The following is a 21700-nucleotide window of genomic DNA, read 5'->3' as shown; positions in this document are numbered from 1 at the left end:
ATATATATATATGTATATAAATATGTATATATATATATATTTATATGTATATATATATATATATATATATATATATATATATATATATATATAAAAAACCCAATGGCTGAGTAGTGCAACATTTTTAAAGCGCATCCAGACGTAGATAAAACTGCCTGATGCCAGCTATGCACGATACCTCAATGAAATTAAGACATTGCTTGCAAATATTGAATTTTTTTTTAACAAACGCTTGTAAAAAATTGCAATCAATTGAACGGTGATGTTAAATGAAGCGTTTCCGGATGTTTTAAATGTAAAAAAAAAAAGTTCCTATGCAACAGTAACGTCATAATCCTGCAAAGTCAAGCAGGGAACTACTTGAAATAGTTACTTGTACTATCTGGTTTTGCTTATGGATGCCAAGTCGGTTGCTAAAAATGCGGTCGGAAATCATTTCACTCGTGTGTTTTTCCCGCTGAGGCGTCTGATTTTTTTTACAATACACCAGCGAGAGAGCGCATAGAGAGTAATAGCGCGCCCGTATTGATTGGTCTTCTTTCATTTCCACAATTAACACTATGGCTTCTACCATCAGCAGTCACATGAGTCAGTGTCGGCTCGTGCACGAGCGGATCACACTTCCCCGTCTCAAGCACTCCGCTGAATGCATTGTAATGGCTGACTATTATTTACGCCGGGGACAAACAAAGAGAAGCGAGGACTTGATGGAGTAATCCACTCCAGCAGTCATTAGGCGGCGAGAAAAGCCGCTCTTCTCGAGCCGGGCGGCTAATGGAAATAGGACTCATTAGGACACCTTCTACTCCAGCCAATCCCAGAACATGAGCGACTGCTAATTGATCGTCGCGCCGACTGTTTTCTCATTTCTTATGCGTTCTTCCGCTTTCATTATTGCCTGCTTTTCCTCCTCTTTTTTCTGCTGTTTGCAACAGAAACGATGTAAACAGCGAAATGCTCAGCTGCCGATGAGTTTATAGCAACTTTAGGAGACAGAGAGCCCCAGGAATAAGAGCATTGACCGTCATTTATAGTTTTAGGGCTGTGACCCTCGTTTTAATACTATCAATCAATCAATCAATCAATCAATGTTTATTTATATAGCCCCAAATCACAAATGTCTCAAAGGACTGCACAAATCATTACGACTACAACATCCTCGGAAGAACCCACAAAAGGGCAAGGAAAACTCACACCCAGTGGGCAGGGAGAATTCACATCCAGTGGGACGCCAGTGACAATGCTGACTATGAGAAACCTTTGAGAGGACCTCAGATGTGGGCAACCCCCCCCCCCTCTAGGGGACCGAAAGCAATGGATGTCGAGCGGGTCTAACATGATACTGTGAAAGTTCAATCCATAGTGGCTCCAACACAGCTGCGAGAGTCCCGTCCACAGGAAACCATCTCAAGCGGATCAGCAGGGTAGAGATGTCCCCAACCGATACAGGCGAGCGGTCCATCCTGGGTCCCGACGAGCGGTCCATCCTGGGTCTCGACTCTGGACAGTCAGTACTTCATCCATGGTCATCGGACCGGACCCCCTCCACAAGGGAGGGGGGGACATAGGAGAAAGAAAAGAAGCTGCAGATCAACTGGTCTAAAAAGGAGGTCTATTTAAAGGCTAGAGTATACAGATGAGTTTTAAGATGAGACTTAAATGCTACAACAGGGGTCTCAAACATGAGATATTTTTAAGAAACATGGAGTGTTTTATCACTTTTGTGCAGTATGCCGATTTCAAAAGTTCACGGCCCCCTGACACCCCTTCTCAACTGTCTATGGGACGTCAAGGCTTGGTTAGCCCAGAATTTTTTAATAATGAATGAGGCAAAAACGGAAATTTTTAGTTTTTGGTCCGGCCCTCACTGACTTGGGAGCATTGCAAAATGATGTGCGTCCCAAAGTCACCAGCCTTGACGTCACTTTAGACGGCGATTTTAAACTAGACAAACAAGTCAATGGCGTTTTAAAATCGTGTTTTCATCACTTTCGTCTTTTAGTAAAGGTTAAACCGTTTTCCTGACCAATCTAAGAGTAGATCTGACCAATCTGAGAGCAGATCTGACCAATCTAAGACTAGATCTGACCAATCTAAGACTAGATCTGACCAATCTAAGACTAGATCTGACCAATCTAAGCATAAATATGACCAATCTGAGTGTAGATCTGACCAATCTAAGACTAGATCTGACCAATCTAAGAGTAGATCTGACCAATCTGAGAGCAGATCTGACCAATCTAAGACTAGATCTGACCAATCTAAGACTAGATCTGACCAATCTAAGAGTAGATCTGACCAATCTAAGAGTAGATCTGACCAATCTAAGCATAGATCTGACCAATCTGAGAGTAGATCTGACCAATCTAAGACTAGATCTGACCAATCTAAGAGTAGATCTGACCAATCTAAGAGTAGATCTGACCAATCTGAGAGTAGATCTGACCAATCTGAGAGTAGATCTGACCAATCTAAGACTAGATTGGTCAGATCTACTGTTAGATTTTTTTTTTTACATTAAATCAACATAAAAAACACAATATACACTTACAATTAGTGCACCAACCACAAAAACCTCCCTTTTTCATGACAAAAATGTCCCTTTTTCATGACAAAGAAGAAAAAAAAAAAAAAGGAACCCCCCCCCGGGCCGCGTGACAAATTATTAAGCGTTGACCAGTCCGCGGATACAAAAAGGTTGGGGACCACTGATTTAACTCACTAAAACACTAGCAACACAATAGAAAGACAAGGGATTTCCCAGAATTATCCTAGTAAATGTGTCTTAAAACATCTGAATCGCTCTCACTGCAATCGCCTTTATTTTTTTTTTTAACTTTTTTTTTTTTTCTAGGCCTTCACTCTAAATTTCCTCATCCACAAATCTTTAATCCTCGCTCAAATTAATGGGGAAATTGTCGCTTTCTCGGTCCGAATAGCTCTTGCTACTGGAGGCTCACATTATAAACAATGTGAGGAGCCCTACATCCAGCGCACATCGTCTGCTACTTCCGGTGAAGGCAAGGCTTTTTTATTAGCGACCTAAACTTGCGAACTTTATCATCGATGTTCTCTACTAAATCCTTTCAGCAAAAATATGGCAATATCGCGAAATGATCAAGTATGACACATAGAATGGACCTGCTATCCCTGTTTGAATAAGAACATCTCATTTCAGTAGGCCTTTAATGTGCAAAAAAAATATTTGGGAATGTCCAGATTGAAAAGTTTAATGGGCCGCATGTGGCCCCCGGGCCTTGATTTGCCCAGGTCTGACTTAGACCCACCACACAAAAGCCTTTCTTTTTTTCCATTCTATTGACTCTACGGATAAGGACTGCTGCAGGAGTGCTGTAAAAAAAAATAAAATCAATAACCCTTGGGCCCCCGTTAGCACCACGAGGCTATTTTACTATTTTACTATATAGAGCGGATGCAGGAAATGTGCCTGGGCCAGCATGGTCAGGGTTGAGTAGCAGGGGGGGGGGGGGGGGGGCAGTCCTCTCTCTTTCCTTGTGATGTCCTCCTGCTTTTCCTCTAGCACCAGCAGATTGTCTTCATCTCGGCCTTTAATCATTTTCTCTCCCAATAGGACATAACCCCCCCCTCCCGCCGCCTGCCCTTTCTCCTTTCTTTCACATCGCCATCATTTCCGAGGATAAGGACGGGTCGTACGGTTGTTCCAGAGATCCCGCTAAATGACTTCATAATCAATCATAAATCGGTCTTTTTACACAAAAACCCAGTAATTGCGGGACGTTTTTTGTTTTTTTTGCGCGCGTTTTTACTGTAGCGTAACATACCACCAGATGTGGTACTCCAAGGAAAAAGTGCCAAAGGATGGTACTTTTGGTGCCCTAAGCCAGTGGTTCTCAAATGGGGGTACTTGAAGGTATGCCAAGGGGTACGTGAGATTTTTTTTAAATATTCTAATATAGCAAAAATTATATATTTATTGAATAATACTTCAACAGAATATGAATGTAAGTTCATAAACTGTGAAAGGAAATGCAACAATGCAATATTCTGTGTTGACAGCTAGATTTTTTGTGGACATTTTCCATAAATATTGATGTTAAAGATTTCTTTTTTTGTGAAGAAATGTTTAGAATTAAGTTCATGATCTCTATTACAATCCCCAAAGAGGGCACTTTAAGTTGGTTACTTCTATTGTGCAAAAATCTTTATTTATAATTGAATCACTTGTTTATTTTTCAACAAGTTTTTAGTTATTTTTTTCTCTTTTTTTCCTTATAGTTCAAGAAATACCACTACAAATGAGCAATATTTTGCACTGTTATACAATTTAATAAATCAAAAAATTTATGACATAGTGCTGTATTTTACTTCTTTATCTCTTTTCTTCAACCAAAAATGCTTTGCTCTGATTAGGGGGTACTTGAATTAAAAAAATGTTCACAGGGGGTACATAACTAAAAAAAAAGGTTGAGAACCACTGTTCTAAGGCACACCAAATTTGATTTTTTTTTTTTATCCTCAAGTGACACCGATCTGATTTTTTTATAGCTATTTTTCCAAATAGTTCAAGAAAGACCACCAGAAACTGATGACATAGTGCTGTATTTTACTTCTTTATCTCTTTTTTTCAACCAAAAATGCTTTGCTCTGAATAGGGGGTACTTGAATTAAAAACATGTTCACCGAAAAAAGGTTGAGAACCACTGCCCTAAGAAAAAAATTACAAAAATGAAATATGCATTGTTGTTTGCACAACAAAAAAGTAACAACTAATAAAACAAATTATAGTTTGTATTAAAAATAAATAAAAAATTAACAAGTAATATGTAAAAATACAACTAATTCCCCTAAGAAAGGAGGGCAAAAATGGTATTTGTGGCGTCCTAATAAACTCCTATTCACAGAAGTAATAATAATAAATAAAAAAGTTAGTAAGAATAATAAATATTTACCGTATTTTTCGGATTATAAATCGATCCGGAGTATAAGTCACACCGGCCGAAAATGCATAATAAAGAAAGAAAAAAACGTATATACGTCGCACTGGAGTATAAGTCGCATTTTGGGGGGGAATTTATTTAAAAAAAAACAACACCAAGAATAAACATTTAAAAGGCAATTTAGAATAAATAAAGAATAGTGAACAACGGGCTGAATAAGTGTACGTTATATGACACATAAATAACCAACTGAGAAGGTTATGTTAACCTAACATATTATGGTAAGAGTCATTCAAATAACTATAACATATAGAACATGCTATATGTTTACCAAACAATCTGTCACTCCTAATCCATAAATAACATGAAATCTTATACGTCTAGTCTCTTAGGTAAATGAGCTTAATAATATTATTTAATATTTTACGGTAAGGTGTTAATAATTTCACACATAAGTCGCTCCCCCGGCCAAACTATGAAAAAAAAATGCGACTTATAGTCTGAAAAATACGGTATGTGCTTCTACTGCTTTTACTTTTGAATCTGTGCAATGTAAAACAAGCAAAACAGCAATACAGTAGCTTTCTTAAACACATGGAAACACTATAATTTGGTTGTGCTTTGCGGTTTGAAAAATTGTATCAACACACCTCGATAATTCGATCGGAGAGCAGTTTTCTGTAGCATGTAGGACAGAGCTGGGCAAATTTTTTGACTCGGGGGCCACATTGAGAGAAAAAAATGTGTCCGGGGGGCCAAGTTGTATGTGTGTATACCGTATTTTTCGTAGTATAAGTCGCTCCGGAGTATAAGTCGCACCTGCCGAAAATGCATAATAAAGAAGGAAAAAAACATATATACGTCGCACTGGAGTATAAGTCGCATTTTTTTGAGAAATTTATTTGATAAAACCCAACACCAAGAATAGACATTTGAAAGGCAATTTAAAATAAATAAAGAATAGTGAACAACAGGCTGAATAAGTGTACGTTATATGAGGCATAAATAACCAACTGAGAAGGTGCCTGCTATGTTAACGTAACATATTATGGTAAGAGTCATTCAAATAACTATAACATATAGAACATGCTATATGTTTACCAAACAATCTGTCACTCCTAATCCATAAATAACATGAAATCTTCTTCCTCGATGTCGCTTCTAAACAACTCTGCCAACTCCAAAGGTATGCGGCCCTTCCTCTTGTCGTTTTCTGCTGCATATTTCACTACATCCAGCTTGTAATCTGCAGTACATGATCTCCTTTTCGTTGCCATTTTTGTTCAGCCCTTCTCAGTTTTTATAAGTTACCGCCAACGATCAAATGATCCATTTTAATAGCTACGGCACTAGCATATAGCAGTTAGCATTCCATTACCCACAATGCACTTCTGCCATGACCCTCCCTCCGCCGAATTCTTATTGGTTGACGTGTGTGTGACGATCGCTGACATTTTCTTCGTCTCTTCCGCGAATGAGATAAATAATATTATTTGATATTTTACGGTAATGTGTTAATAATTTCACACACAAGTCACTCCGGAGTATATGTCACACCCCCGGCCAAACTATGAAAAAAACTGCGATTGACAGTCCGAAAAATACGGTAAACAAGTTATACTTAAAACTACAAATAATGGTTGCCAAAGAGTGGTATTTTTGGTGCCTTGAAATGATAGCACTAAGACAAAATATGCACTGTTACTAGTACAAAAAAGTAAAAAGATAGATATATAAAGGCAAAAATAATTGTAATTGTAATGAATAAGAATTAAACAAGTTTTATATAAAAATATGAATAACTCTGGGAAAGAATGGTAGTGAAGTGAAGTGAAGTGAATTATATTTATATAGCGCTTTTTCTCTAGTGACTCAAAGCACTTTACATAGTGAAACCCAATATCTAAGTTACAATCAAACCAGTGTGGGTGGCACTGGAAGCAGGTGGGTAAAGTGTCTTGCCCAAGGACACAACGGCAGTGACTAGGATGGCAGAAGCGGGAATTGAACCTGCAACCCTCAAGTTGCTGGCACGGCCACTCTACCAACTGAGCTAAACTTCAAAAACAAGAGATGCACTGTTACCTGTACAACAAAAGTACAAAAAAAAAAAATCAACAAAAATAATATTTAGTCATGGAAAAAAAAAAGAATCAAGCAAGTAATATGTAAAAATGCAATAAATTCCTTTCGGAAAGGGTACCAACGAATGGTGATTTTGTGTCTTTAAAAATGTTACTGTAAAAAAAAGGTGCACTATTGCCTATTCAAATTAAGTTAAAAGAAATACTAATGATAATAATAAAGCAATACCTAAATTTACAAACCCCGTTTCCATATGAGTTGGGAAATTGTGTTAGATGTAAATATAAACGGAATACAATGATTTGCAAATCCTTTTCAAGCCATATTCAGTTGAATGCACTACAAAGACAAGATATTTGATGTTCAAACTCATAAACTTTTTTTTTTTTTTTGCAAATAATAATTAACTTAGCATTTCATGGCTGCAACACGTGCCAAAGTAGTTGGGAAAGGGCATGTTCACCACTGTGTTACATCAACTTTTCTTTTAACAACACTCAATAAACGTTTGGGAACTGAGGAAACTAATTGTTGAAGCTTTGAAAGTGGAATTCTTTCCCATTCTTGCTTGATGTACAGCTTCAGTCATTCAACAGTCCGGGGTCTCAGTTGTCGTATTTTACGCTTCATAATGCGCCACACATTTTCGGTGGGAGGCAGGTTTTGACTGCAGGCGGGCCAGGAAAGTACCCTCACTCTTTTACTACGAAACCACGCTGTTGTAACACGTGGTTTGGCATCGTCTTGCTGAAATAAGCAGGGGCGTCCATGATAACGTTGCTTTGATGACAACATATGTTGCTCCAAAACCTGTATGGACCATTCAGGATTAATGGTGCTTTCACAGATGTGTAAGTTACCCATGCCTTGGGCACTAATACACCCCCATACCATCACAGATGCTGGCTTTTGAACTTTGCGCCTATAACAATCCGGATGGTTATCTTCCTCTTTGTTCCGGAGGACACCACTTCCACAGTTTCCAACTATAATTTGAAATGTGGACTCAACAGACCATAGAACACTTTGCATCAGTCCATCTTAGATGAGCTCGGGCCCAGCGAAGCCAGCGGCGTTCCTTGGTGTTGTTGGTAAATGGGTTTTGCTTTGCATAGCAGAGTTTTAACTTGCAATTACAGATGTAGCAACCATCTGTAGTTACTGACAGTGGTTTTATGAAGTGTTGCTAAACCCATGTGGTGATGTCCTTTACACACTGATGTCGGTTTTTGATGCAGTAACGCCTGAGGGATCAAAGGTCCGTAATATCATCGGTTACGTGCAGTGATTTCTCCGGATTCTCTGAACCTTTTGATGATTTTACGGACCGTAGATGGTAAAATCCCTAAATTTCTTGCAAAAGCTCGTTGAGAAATGTTGTTCTAAAACTGTTGGACAATTTGCTTACAAATTGGTGACCCTCACTCCATCCTTGTTTGTGAATTACTTAGCATTTCATGGAAGCTGCTTTTATACCCAATCATGGCACCCACCTGTTCCCAATTAGCCTGCACACCTGTGGGATGTTCCAAATAAGTGTTTGCCGTATGTCCCGGCAAGAAATCTGCGTTCAAAAGACTCCGGCTTATTAGTGATTCCTAGAGCTCAAAAAAAGTCTGCGGGCTATAGAGCGTTTTCCGTTCGGGCTCCAGTACTCTGGAATGCCCTCCCGGTAACAGTTCGAGATGCCACCTCAGTAGAAGCATTTAAGTCTCATCTTAAAACTCATCTGTATACTCTAGCCTTTAAATAGACCTCCTTTTTAGACCAGTTGATCTGCCGCTTCTTTTCTTTCTCCTATGTCCCCCCCTCCCTTGTGGAGGGGGTCCGGTCCGATGACCATGGATGAAGTACTGACTGTCCAGAGTCGAGACCCAGGATGGACCGCTCGTCGGGACCCAGGATGGACCGCTCGCCTGTATCGGTTGGGGACATCTCTACGCTGCTGATCCGCTTGAGATGGTTTCCTGTGGACGGGACTCTCGCTGCTGTCTTGGAGCCACTATGGATTGAACTTTCACAGTATCATGTTAGACCCGCTCGACATCCATTGCTTTCGGTCCCCTAGAGGGGGGGGGGGTTGCCCACATCTGAGGTCCTCTCCAAGGTTTCTCATAGTCAGCATTGTCACTGGCGTCCCACTGGATGTGAATTCTCCCTGCCCACTGGGTGTGAGTTTTCCTTGCCCTTTTGTGGGTTCTGCCGAGGATGTTGTAGTCGTAATGATTTGTGCAGTCCTTTGAGACATTTGTGATTTGGGGCTATATAAATAAACATTGATTGATTGATTGATTGAGTGTTTCTCAACTTTATCAGTATTTTTTTTTTCACCTTTCCCAACTTCTTTGTCACGTGTTGCTGGCATCAAATTCTAAAGTTAATGATTATTTGCAAAAAAAAATTTTTTTATCAGTTTGAACATGAAATATGTTGTCTTTGTAGCATATTCAACTGAATATGGGTTGAAAAGGATTTGCGAATAATTTTATTCAATTTATATTTACATCTAACACAATTTCCCACCTCATATGGAAACAAGGTTTGTACAAATGGTTATCCAAGTTAAGGGTGTGAAAGAATAGTATTTTTGGTACCTTTAAAAATAAAGTACTAATGTAAGATGCACTGTTACCTATATAACAAAAGTTTAAAAAAAAAAATCAACACAATTAATAATGTAATGATAAAAAATAGGAAGTAATACGTAAAAATACAATACATTCCTCTCCGAAAGGGTACCAACGAATGGTATTTTTGTGTCTTAAAAAAAGTTACTGAAACAAAAGATGCTCTCTTGCCTATTACAATTGATTTAAAAGAAATACTAATGATAATACATAAGCAATACCTAAAAATACAAATAATTTTCCAAGGTAAGGGTGTCAAAGAATGCTATTTTTGGGACTTTTAAAAATAAAGTACTAATATAAAATATACACTGTTACCCATTTAACAAAAGTAAATTAAATCAAGTTAAAAAACAATTAGAGGAAAGTACTAAAACGAGAGATGCACTGTTACCTGTACAACAAAAGTAAAAAAAAGACTTCAACAAAAATAATATTGAGTAATGATAAAAAATAAGAATTAAGCAAGTAATACGTTAAAATACAATAAATTCCTCTCGGAAAGGGTACCAACGAATAGTGTTTTGGTGTCTTAAAAAATGTACTAAAACATAAGATGCACTGTTGCCTGAGCAACAAAAGTAAAAAATAAATAAAGTTTGTGGAAAAAAATAAAGTTAAACCAGTAATACATTAAAATACAAATAATTTTCAATGGAAAAAAAAAACGCAGAAAAAAGCAAACTAATACAGAAATATTAATAATTGTACTAATTTATTATGTAAATATTAGTATTACTGTATTTCCTTGAATTGCCGCAGGACATAGACATAGACTCCCTTTTTAGACCAGTTGATCTGCCGTTTCTTTTCTTTTTCTTCTATGTCCCACTCTACCTTGTGGAGGGGGTCCGGTCCGATCCGGTGGCCATGTACTGCTCGCCTGTGTATCGGCTGGGGACATCTCTGCGCTGCTGATCCGTCTCCGCTTGGGATGGTTTCCTGCTGGCTCCGCTGTGAACGGGACTCTCGCTGCTGTGTTGGATCCGCTTTGGACTGGACTCTCGCGACTGTGTTGGATCCATTATGGATTGAACTTTCACAGTATCATGTTAGACCCGCTCGACATCCATTGCTTTCCTCCTCTCCAAGGTTCTCATAGTCATCATTGTCACCGACGTCCCACTGGGTGTGAGTTTTCCTTGCCCTTATGTGGGCCTACCGAGGATGTCGTGGTGGTTTGTGCAGCCCTTTGAGACACTAGTGATTTAGGGCTATATAAGTAAACATTGATTGATTGATTGATATATTCTGCGCCTGCCTTGAATTACTGCCGGGTCTAACTCGCTTCCCAAAATAATTAGCGCATGCTTAGTATTACTGCCTGGTCAAACTCGTGACGTCACGAGTGACACTTCCCCTGTCATCATTTTCAAAATGCAAGAGGCAGATTTCAATACCGGTAATTTGAAATCGCATAAAGGGAAGAAGATTAAGAGCTATTCAGTAGGATTTAAAGTCCAAGCTTACATCACACTCAATTTTTTTACTGCATACCTTTGGTAAGTGCCGGAGTGAGAAGAAGTTTTAAAATAATTAGCGCATGCTTACTTTTACCGCATGCCTTTGGTAAATGCCGGATTGAGAAGAGGTTTTAAATCAATTAGTGCCTCCGCAGCAATTCAAGGAAATACAGTATTTGCTAATTAATCCATTGAGAATTGGTATGATTTAGTATTTTAATTAATACATACAAAATATGAGTGGTCAGCACAGTTACGAATAAAATAAAATAATATTACAAAAGATCATAACAAGCAGGAGTGATAAAATACCCGATAGAAGTAGGAAGTAAACCCACTTATTGTGTAAAGTAGGATAAGTAGGAAGTAAACCCACTTATCTTATGTTCCCTTGTGGAGGGGGTCCGGTCCGATGACCATGGATGAAGTACTGGCTGTCCAGAGTCGAGACCCAGGATGGACCGCTCGCCTGTATCGATTGGGGACATCTCTACGCTGCTGATCCGCCTCCGCTTGAGATGGTTTCCTGTGGACGGGACTATCGCTGCTGTCTTGGATCCGCTTTGAACTGAACTCTCGCGGCTGTGTTGGAGCCACTATGGATTGAACTTTCACAGTATCATGTTAGACCCGCTCGACATCCATTGCTTTCGGTCCCCTAGAGGGGGGGGGGGGTTGCCCACATCTGAGGTCCTCTCCAAGTTTTCTCATAGTCAGCATTGTCACTGGCGTCCCACTGGATGTGAATTCTCCCTGCCCACTGGGTGTGAGTTTTCCTTGCCCTTTTGTGGGTTCTTCCGAGGATGTTGTAGTCGTAATGATTTGTGCAGTCCTTTGAGACATTTGTGATTTGGGGCTATATAAATAAACATTGATTGATTGATTGATATGGTCTTTTTTCTGCAACATCAAGGTATATATTGACGCTTACATAGGTCTGGTGATAATGTTCCCCTTTAAAAGGGAACATTATCACCATTTCGGTGGGTCGATCTCGGAGGGTGTGTCAGTCGATCTCAAGCCAGGCATTAAAAAATAGACATAAAAAGGTCCTCTCCAAGGTTTCTCATAGTCAGCATTATCACTGGCGTCCCGCTGGATGTGAATTCTCCCTGCCCACTGGGTGTGAGTTTTCCTTGCCCTTTTGTGGGTTCTTCCGAGGATGTTGTAGTCGTAATGATTTGTGCAGTCCTTTGAGACATTTGTGATTTGGGGCTATATAAATAAACATTGATTGATTGATTATTGACTAACGGGGAAGGCAGGGAGCAAAGAAAGCAAAATTGTCTTTGTTTTCGTTCGTAAAGAAAAACAAAAAACGCTTTTATCACCACAGCCGACCAATTTGTGACGTTCGCACTGCGACTCGTCTTCTGGCGGACTTTTTTAGCAAAGAGATAAGCGGAGGAGCCAAGTTGCTCAGGGAGGTGAGCGGCGGGTCGCCATTCTTTTTAAGAAGAAAGTTCTAAAAGATGTTTTCCAAAGTGTTTTAGTGGTCAAGAGAGTAAGGATAAAGTAAAGAAGTCAAGCAGAGTTCACGTCTCTCCTCCTCATCTTCAAAAAAACGCCTCTTTCATCCTCCTCCCCGCTTCATTTCCCGCCCGTTGTGTTTGGCAGGTAGAATGCAAATGTGCGGGGTGGCAATGGGTGGGCTCGGCCCGCCAGGTGAGAGGCGGAATGTCAGGGAGAGAGTCGCCGCTTTCTCTGCCGGCGATGACTGCTCTCCATCCTGCCAGCCAAGCCCTAATGCACAGCAGGGATTTTTGACTCCATGAGGACCCAATTAAACCTAGGAAGGGCCTCTCTGAAGGATAATAACAATGATAAATGCACCTCTGCGGCTGGCGCTCTAAAGAAGCTGGCACAAATGTTGTTGGTTTTTTTTCCCTTTTTTAAACGTCATTTGCTCCGAGCTACCATTTTTATATTTTGCACTATCAGGAAGTTGCGAAATAATTCTGATGAGTTAGCTCATAACGGAGATGTCTCGGGACGCCATATGTGGCACAGGCCGCCATCGAGGCACAATGCATCATGGGTACTGTCAGACCTCATAAAACCAGCAGTTCATCCTTTGCATTATTTATAAAAATATGCCTTTTTTTTCGAAGCACATTCTTTATTTTAACAGTTTTACTTAATACATCCGACTGTTACTACCAGTAGTAAAAATACATCATTTTAAGATTTACCAAAAAGATGCGTATGGCAGGAATAGTTTTTGATATTTATAGATTATTTTACATAATACATTCATTTGTCTTATTACTCTTAATAGTATTAACATTTTTTTATGAAAAAATATATTGTATTTATTACATGCCACCACTGATTCATAATAACAAAGAAAAATAAAACAACTACTAATAATTACAGTAACAGTAGAAAAAATGTTGAAATGAAATGATACAAAACATGTATTAGTTTTTGACATTTATAGGTTGTTTTACATAGTACATGTATTCAATTTCCAGTATGACATACTTAATTTTTTTTTATTACTCTTAATACTATTAAAACATTGGATGAAAAAATATATTCTATTTATTACATGCTCATTTATTACATGCTCATAATAACAAAGATAAATAAAACAACTACTAATAATTACAGTAACAGTAGAAAAAATGCAGTAAAATGTTGAAATGAAATGATACAAAACATGTATTAGTTTTTGACATTTATAGGTTGTTTTACATAGTACATGTATTCAATTTCCAGTATGACATACTTAATTTTTTTTATTACTCTTAATACCATTAAAACATTTGATGAAAAAATATATTCTATTTATTACATGCTCATTTATTACATGCTCATAATAACAAAGATAAATAAAACAACTACTAATAATTACAGTAACAGTAGAAATAATGTTGAAATGAAATGATACAAAACATGTATTAGTTTTTGACATTTATAGGTTGTTTTACATAGTACATGTATTCAATATCCAGTATGACATACTTAATTTTTTTTTATTACTCTTAATACCATTAAAACATTTGATGAAAAAATATATTCTATTTATTACATGCTCATAATAACAAAGATAAATAAAACAACTACTAATAATTACAGTAACAGTAGAAAAAATGCAGTAAAATGTTGAAATGAAATGATACAAAACATGTATTAGTTTTTGACATTTATAGGTTGTTTTACATAGTACATGTATTCAATTTCCAGTATGACATACTTAATTTTTTTTTATTACTCTTAATACCATTAAAACATTTGATGAAAAAATATATTCTATTTATTACACGCTCATTTATTACATGCTCATAATAACAAAGATAAATAAAACAACTACTAATAATTACAGTAACAGTAGAAAAATGCAGTAATATGTTGAAATTAAATAATGCAAAACATGTGTGTGTGTATATATATATATATATATATATATATATATATGCCAAATTGAGGCATAAATATAACAAATTACTACTATTATCATCCATTAGGCATACTATATATGATCATTTGCAGCAAATATTAAAAAACATACAATAAATCTTACAATAAATATACAAGATATATATTTTCCATCACAAATACATGTTAAACGATTAATTAATGATAAAATACGACATTTTCAGATACATTATAAAATGGAAAATAATGATTTTAATCAAAACTAATAATACAAATAACATCTTATCATGACTGCATAGAAAAATAACATTTATTACTCTTATTGTTATTAAAATATTTTATTTAAAAATATATCATGTTTATTACATGAAGGAATCCATCCCACCACTGATTCATAATAACAAAGAGAAACACAACTACTACTTATATTACCTGTAACAATAGGAAATTGCAGTAAAATATCACATGAAAGAATCCATCCAACAAATTATTCACTTAAAAGAATATAACAACTACTAATATCTAAAGTAACAGTAGAAACATGCAGTAAAATGTTGAAATAAAATGATAAAAAAAACATTGTTTATATACATATATCTATACATGTACTGTTTGTATGTGTATATATATATATGTATATATATATATATGTGTGTGTATATATATGAATATATATATATATGAATATATATATATGTATATGCATTTATATATATATTTGTATGTATATGAATATATATAAATATGTGCCAAATTGAGGCATAAATAGAACAAATTACTACTAGTATTATCATCCATTAGCCATATTATATATAATAGTTTGCAGTAAATATTACAAATCATATAATAAATTATACAATAAAAATACATAGTTATTTTCCATCATGAATACATGTTAAAACATTAATTAATGATAGTATAATAACAGTATAAAATTGCAGTAAAATATTGAAATGTAAAAAACATATTGTTTATATAATGTTAAAATCTTTTTCTTTCTTTCTTTTCTTTTCTTTTCTTAGTTTATTTCGATTATGAATATTTACAACACAATACAATACAGACAATACAATCCAAACACGACGAGTTGAGTTTCAATCCTCTGCTGTATCATCCATGTATCCATTTTGGTATAAACTCAACTCGTCGTGTTTGGAGGAAGAAGAATACTGAGTTGCACCCCAAGAACACCAAACCTACTGTGAAGCATGGGGGTGGAAACATCATGCTTTGGGGCTGTTTTTCTGCTAAGGGGACAGGACGATTGATCCGTGTTAAGGAAAGAATGAATGGAGCCATGTATCGTGAGATTTTGAGCCAAAACCTCCTTCCATCAGTGAGAGCTTTGAATGGTTGACCAAATACTTATTTTCCACCATAATTTACGAATACATTCTTTAAAATTCCTACAATGTGAATTCCTGGATTTTTTTTCCACATTCTGTCTCTCACAGTTGAAGTGTACCTATGATGAAAATTACAGACCTCTGTCATCATTTTAAAGTGGGAGAACTTGCACAATCGGTGGCGGACTAAATACTTTTTTGCCTCACTTTATATGTGTATATATATATATATGTATGTATGTATGTACTTTTATTTATATATATACATGTATGTATATGTGTATATGTATGTATGTGTATATACATGTATATACATATATATATATCCATCCATCCATTTTCTACCGCTTATTCCCTTTTGGGGTCGCGGGGGGCGCTGGCGCCTATCTCAGCTACAATCGGGCGGAAGGCGGGGTACACCCTGGACAAGTCGCCACCTCATCGCAGGGCCAACACAGATAGACAGACAACATTCACACTCACATTCACACACTAGGGCCAATTTAGTGTTATAAATATATATATATACACAATATATATATGTATACTGTATATATGTATGTTTGTATGTATGTAGGCCAAAGTACTACTTATGTTATCCATACTATATATAATAATTTGCGGTCCATATTAAAACTTATATAATAATCCATCGATCCATTTTCTACCGCTTATTCCCTTTTGGGGGTCGCGGGGGCCGCTGGCGCCTAACTCAGCTACAATCGGGCGGAAGGCGGGTACACCCTGGACAAGCCGCCACCTCATCGCAGACTTATATAATAAATCATACAATAAAAATACATGATATATATTTACCATCATGAATACATGTTAAAACATAAATAAAATACATTTTCAGATACCTATAAAGTGGAAAATAATTATTTTAATCAAAACCACGTCATAATAAAATATACTTCTGTAATTAAAAAAAAAATCACATCATGACTACATATACAAAGAACGATAAGTTACCTACTTGTATGATATTTTATTTTATTTTTAATAGGATATTGCATATTAAAAAAAACAAACATCTTATAATGCTAATAAACTTAACATGGTTTAGAAATACCGGAAGTACTTCAACGCTTCATAGTCTTGAGTAATGGGGAGTGTTTCCCTTTATTTACTTTCATCGAGCAGAGTGTCATTTCCGCCGCCGGGAGTAAATTACCATGAATAAAATCAAATGAAAAATCCGTCTCATTTGCTAACAAGCGTGTGTTTATTTCACATGTATGCACTTCACGGCAGCAGCTGATCAATTACTGCTTGTGGTTTCACACTGCCACTCATTCTCTGTGCGCTGCTGAGCCGTGTTATTGTGCTTAAACAAATCAATTCTGCTGCAGTTGAGCTTTTTTATTTATTTATTTTTTTCCCAATGTATTTATTTCCCTAACCCCCCAATCCTCCCGACCTTCACTCCATCCCCGTGTTATTATAAACTGTTTGCCGCGCGGAGTGCATTGATTTAGAGAATAGAGAATTATATTTATATAGCGCTTTTCTCTAGTGACTTAAAGCGCTTTACATAGTGAAACCCAATATCTAAGTTACATTTAAACCAGTGTAGGTGGCACTGGGAGCACGTGGGTAAAGTGTCTTGCCCAAGGACACAACGGCAGTGACTAGGATGGCGGAAGCGGGAATCGAACCTGCAACCCTCAAGTTGCTGGCACGGCCACTCTACCAACCGAGCTATACCGCCTCCATTTAAGTCTCATCTTAAAACTCATCTGTATACTCTAGCCTTTAAATAGACCTCCTTTTTAGACCAGTTGATCTGCCGCTTCTTTTCTTTCTCCTATGTCCCCCCCTCCCTTGTGGAGGGGGTCCGGTCCGATGACCATGGATGAAGTACTGACTGTCCAGAGTCGAGACCCAGGATGGACCGCTCGCCTGTATCGGTTGGGGACATCTCTACGCTGCTGATCCGCTTGAGATGGTTTCCTGTGGACGGGACTCTCGCTGCTGTCTTGGAGCCACTATGGATTGAACTTTCACAGTATCATGTTAGACCCGCTCGACATCCATTGCTTTCGGTCCCCTAGAGGGGGGGGGGTTGCCCACATCTGAGGTCCTCTCCAAGGTTTCTCATAGTCAGCATTGTCACTGGCGTCCCACTGGATGTGAATTCTCCCTGCCCACTGGGTGTGAGTTTTCCTTGCCCTTTTGTGGGTTCTTCCGAGGATGTTGTAGTCGTAATGATTTGTGCAGTCCTTTGAGACATTTGTGATTTGGGGCTATATAAATAAACATTGATTGATTGATTGATTGATTTCTCACGGCCCATGAAAAGCTGTTGACGAATAGCGCTGAGGTACCTGGGGAACGTCTGGCTCTTTAGAGAAAGGAGGCGCCCCGTTCTAGTCCTTGCTTCTCGACTTTGTCCTCTCACACGTTGGGAAAACATCTCACCATCATCCTGGGGTGATATTTGTTATTTAGAGCTTTTCCTTTTGGATAAGTTAGGTTAAAGTACCAATGATTGTCACACACACGCTAGGTATGGTGAAATTGGTCCTCTGCATTTGACCCATCATCTTTGATCGCCCCCCTGGGAGGTGAGGGGAGCAGTGAGCAGCAGCAGTGGCCACGCCCAGGAATCATTTTTGGTGATTTAACCCCCAATTCCAACCTTTGATGCTGAGTGCCAAGCAGGGAGGTAATGGGTCCCATTTTTATAGTCTTTGGTATGACTCGGCTGGGGTTTCAACTCACAACCTACCGGACTCTCTAACCCAGGGGTGTCAAACTCAAATACAGAGTGGGCCAAAATTTAAAACTGAACAAATTAACCTTTTAATAGGGACCCAAACAAGTTTTTGCAATGAATATTGAACAAGCAAGGCTTAAATAGGGCAGCATGGTGGAAGAGGGGTTAGTGCATCTGCCTCACAATACGAAGGTCCTGCAGTCCTGGGTTCAATCCCCGGCTCGGGATCTTTCTGTGTGGAGTTTGCATGTTCTCCCCGTGACTACATGGGTTCCCTCCGGGTACTCCGGCTTCCTCCCATGCAACAGGCAGAGCTTATATAACGTAGTAGTGCAAAATCTACTTTCAAAAAACAAACAAAAAACCATCAGTGGTATAATAAATACAATTTAATTAAAAAAATTATTGCCTCTTTTCTATTTACAGCTTTCTGAGGTAAATATCAACATTAACGTTTTCCACAGGATTATAAATTCGAAAATAAAATAAAAATGAGGTGGGTGGGATTTGGTGGTAGCGGGGGGTGTATATTGTAGCGTTCCGGTAGAGTTAGTGCTGCAAGGGGTTCTGGGTATTTGTTCTGTTGTGTTTATGTTGTGTTACGGTGCGGGTGTTCTCCCGAAATGTGTTTTGTCATTCTTGTTTGGTGTGGGTTCACTATGTGGCGCATATTTATAACAATGTTAAAGTTGTTTATACGGCCACCCTCAGTGTGACCTGCATAGCTGTTGACCAAGTATGTGTGTGTGAAAGCCGCATATATTATGTGACTTGGCCAGCACGCTGTTTATATGGAGGAAAAGAGGACGAGACGACATGTTCTAGAGGACGCTAAAGGCAGTGCCTTTAAATCGGGATAATGGTTGCCCAGGGAGATACTCGGGAAGGGCACTAAACTTCGGGAATCTCCCGGGAAAATCGGGAGGGTTGGCAAGTATGAGTATTAGCGGTGAATGTGGTGTTACCGGCAGGCCAGCTCTAATGTTGATTTAATATTGCCTCAAGGGCCAAATTAAAGTAAACGGCGGGCCAAATTTGGCCCGCGGGCCAGAGTTTGACACCCATGCTCTAACCACTAGGCCACTGAGTAGGTTAATTATTATGCCGCACTATTTTTCGGACGCCATCTACTCCCATATTTTTTTTCTAACACAAAGCATTCAACGTTCAAAATGTTTGTCTCATTCGTGACACACGTGCTACTATTTTTTTAATTTTTCCAAAAATTACCATAATTCCAGGAATTCCACATTTTCTTGGACATTTTGTCCCATCCAAAACAAATGGGCCGTTTTTTTAAACTTCCAAATTTCTCAACCGATTCAACACTCCAAAGTCAAAATGCTCAGTCATACACTTTGGTAGTTAATTGACGCATGCTAACAGTTAGCATGCGTCCGATATTGTCCAACTCTTAATTACCGATACCGATATCAACCGATACTGATATATACAGTCCTGAAATTAACACATTATTGTGCCTAATTTTGTTGTGATGACCCGCTGGATGCATTAAACAATGTTTTCCAAAATAAATCAACTCAAGTTATGGCAAAAAAATTCCCAACATGGCACTGCCATATTTATTATTGAAGTCACAAAGTGCATTATTTTTTTTTAACATGCCTCAAACAGCAGCTTGGAATTTGGGACATGCTCTCCCTGAGAAAGCATGAGGAGGTTGAGGTGGACGAGGTGTATATTGTAGCGTCCCGAAAGAGTTAGTGCTGCAAGGGGTTCTGGGTATTTGTTCTGTTGTGTTTATGTTATGTCACAGTGCGGATGTTCTGCCAAAATGTGTTCGTCATTCTTGATTTGTGTGGGTTCACAGTGTGGCGCATATTTGTAACAGTTTTAAAGTTGTTTATACGGCCACCCTCCGTGTGACCTGTATGGCTGCTGACCAAGTATGCATTGCATTCACTTGTGTGTGTGTGTGAAAAGCCATAGATATGATGTGTCTGGGCCCGTGCGCAAAGGCAGTGCCTTTAAGGTATTTCTCCCTAAGTACATGTACACAGCTGCGTTTTAAAAAGTCATACATTTTACTTTTTGAAACCGATACAGATAATTTTGAAACCGATACCGATAATTTCTGATATTACATTTTAAAGCATTAATTGGCTGATAACATCGGGCTGTCCGATATTATCGGACGTCTCGTAAAGGGATATCATCTTTTTTACGTTTCATGCTACAATGGCGTGGATCGTACAGTCTTGGTAGAACCAGCAAGTAACTTGACGGACAGAAAACTGTATATTTTATTTTTTTTAACTTATACTATTGTTTTTTTCGTAGGTGCAGAAAACGTCGGAGTGCTGGGGTGTTTCTCCTCCTTCAGTGTGGATGGGAGGGGGTGTCATCCGAGGCGAAGAACCGAGGATTAACTTCGAAACACAGGTGAGTCCTCTCTTTGGCAATGATACTTGTCTGGTTAGAGCTTACTGTTGGCTAATAAAGAACTAAACATTCTTTTTTTTTTATATGACGGCTTAAGAAAGAATATAATTAACTTTGTATACGTTGTTGTCAAGACCAAGCTACTTAGTTGGTTTTGTGAGCAAGATAACAACAGAAGATCAGTAGCTATGCTATCATGCTAGCTCTTTTGCTATCAAAGACCTGGTCATTGTTGTTTTGCCCAAATTACCCCCTGTTGGTACAATTGTTAATGAGGCTATTATTGTAATAATTGACAGTAAAATGATTTGTGTTGAAGTTTACGATTGATTCCGAGCGTGGTTTTGGTTTGCCGAAGTCCCAGCTCGTCGGCTATCTAGGATCTGTTTACGAACTTTTTCGCTTAAAGTAGTTAAAATAAGCACTCTAGAAAGGCTTTTCTCTTATCAACTCACAGGACAAATGTGGGTTTTTTTGTGGAGGTTTGTGAATGTGTACGAACGAGCATGGTGCTGGATTGTTAACATGCTAACTCATTGGTTATATAAGAGTAGTTTAGGAATATATTAATTGAATTTAGCCTCAGGGGAAAATTGTATGGCTATTATCTAAATACAGTAGCTAATAGGGGTGTAACGGTACGTGTATTTGTATTGAACTGTTTCGGTACAGGAGTTCCGGTTCGGTGCGGAGGAGTACCGAACGAGTTCCACACGAACATTTGAAGCAGCCGCCTATGCTAAAGTCTTAACAA

At 38.1% G+C, this 21700-nt stretch overlaps 1 protein-coding gene across 4 annotated transcripts in view; it reads left to right on the top strand.

The window, feature by feature from the left end:
* LOC133558400 (zinc finger MIZ domain-containing protein 1-like) overlaps positions 1–21700 on the top strand; it is a 322168-nt gene that overhangs the window by 83622 nt on the left and 216846 nt on the right. For all 4 annotated transcript variants that reach the window (XM_061909765.1, XM_061909764.1, XM_061909763.1 and 1 more), the window contains exon 2: positions 20845–20946. The gene's annotated coding sequence lies outside the window, so the exon portion shown is untranslated. The remainder of the gene's footprint in view (positions 1–20844; positions 20947–21700) is intronic.

This window comes from Nerophis ophidion, linkage group LG08 (assembly GCF_033978795.1).
Source record: "Nerophis ophidion isolate RoL-2023_Sa linkage group LG08, RoL_Noph_v1.0, whole genome shotgun sequence".
In the NCBI taxonomy this organism is placed as follows: Eukaryota; Metazoa; Chordata; class Actinopteri; order Syngnathiformes; family Syngnathidae; genus Nerophis; species Nerophis ophidion.
The sequence above is the reverse complement of the archived record's forward strand: the minus strand, read 5'-3'. Positions and strand labels throughout refer to the sequence as shown.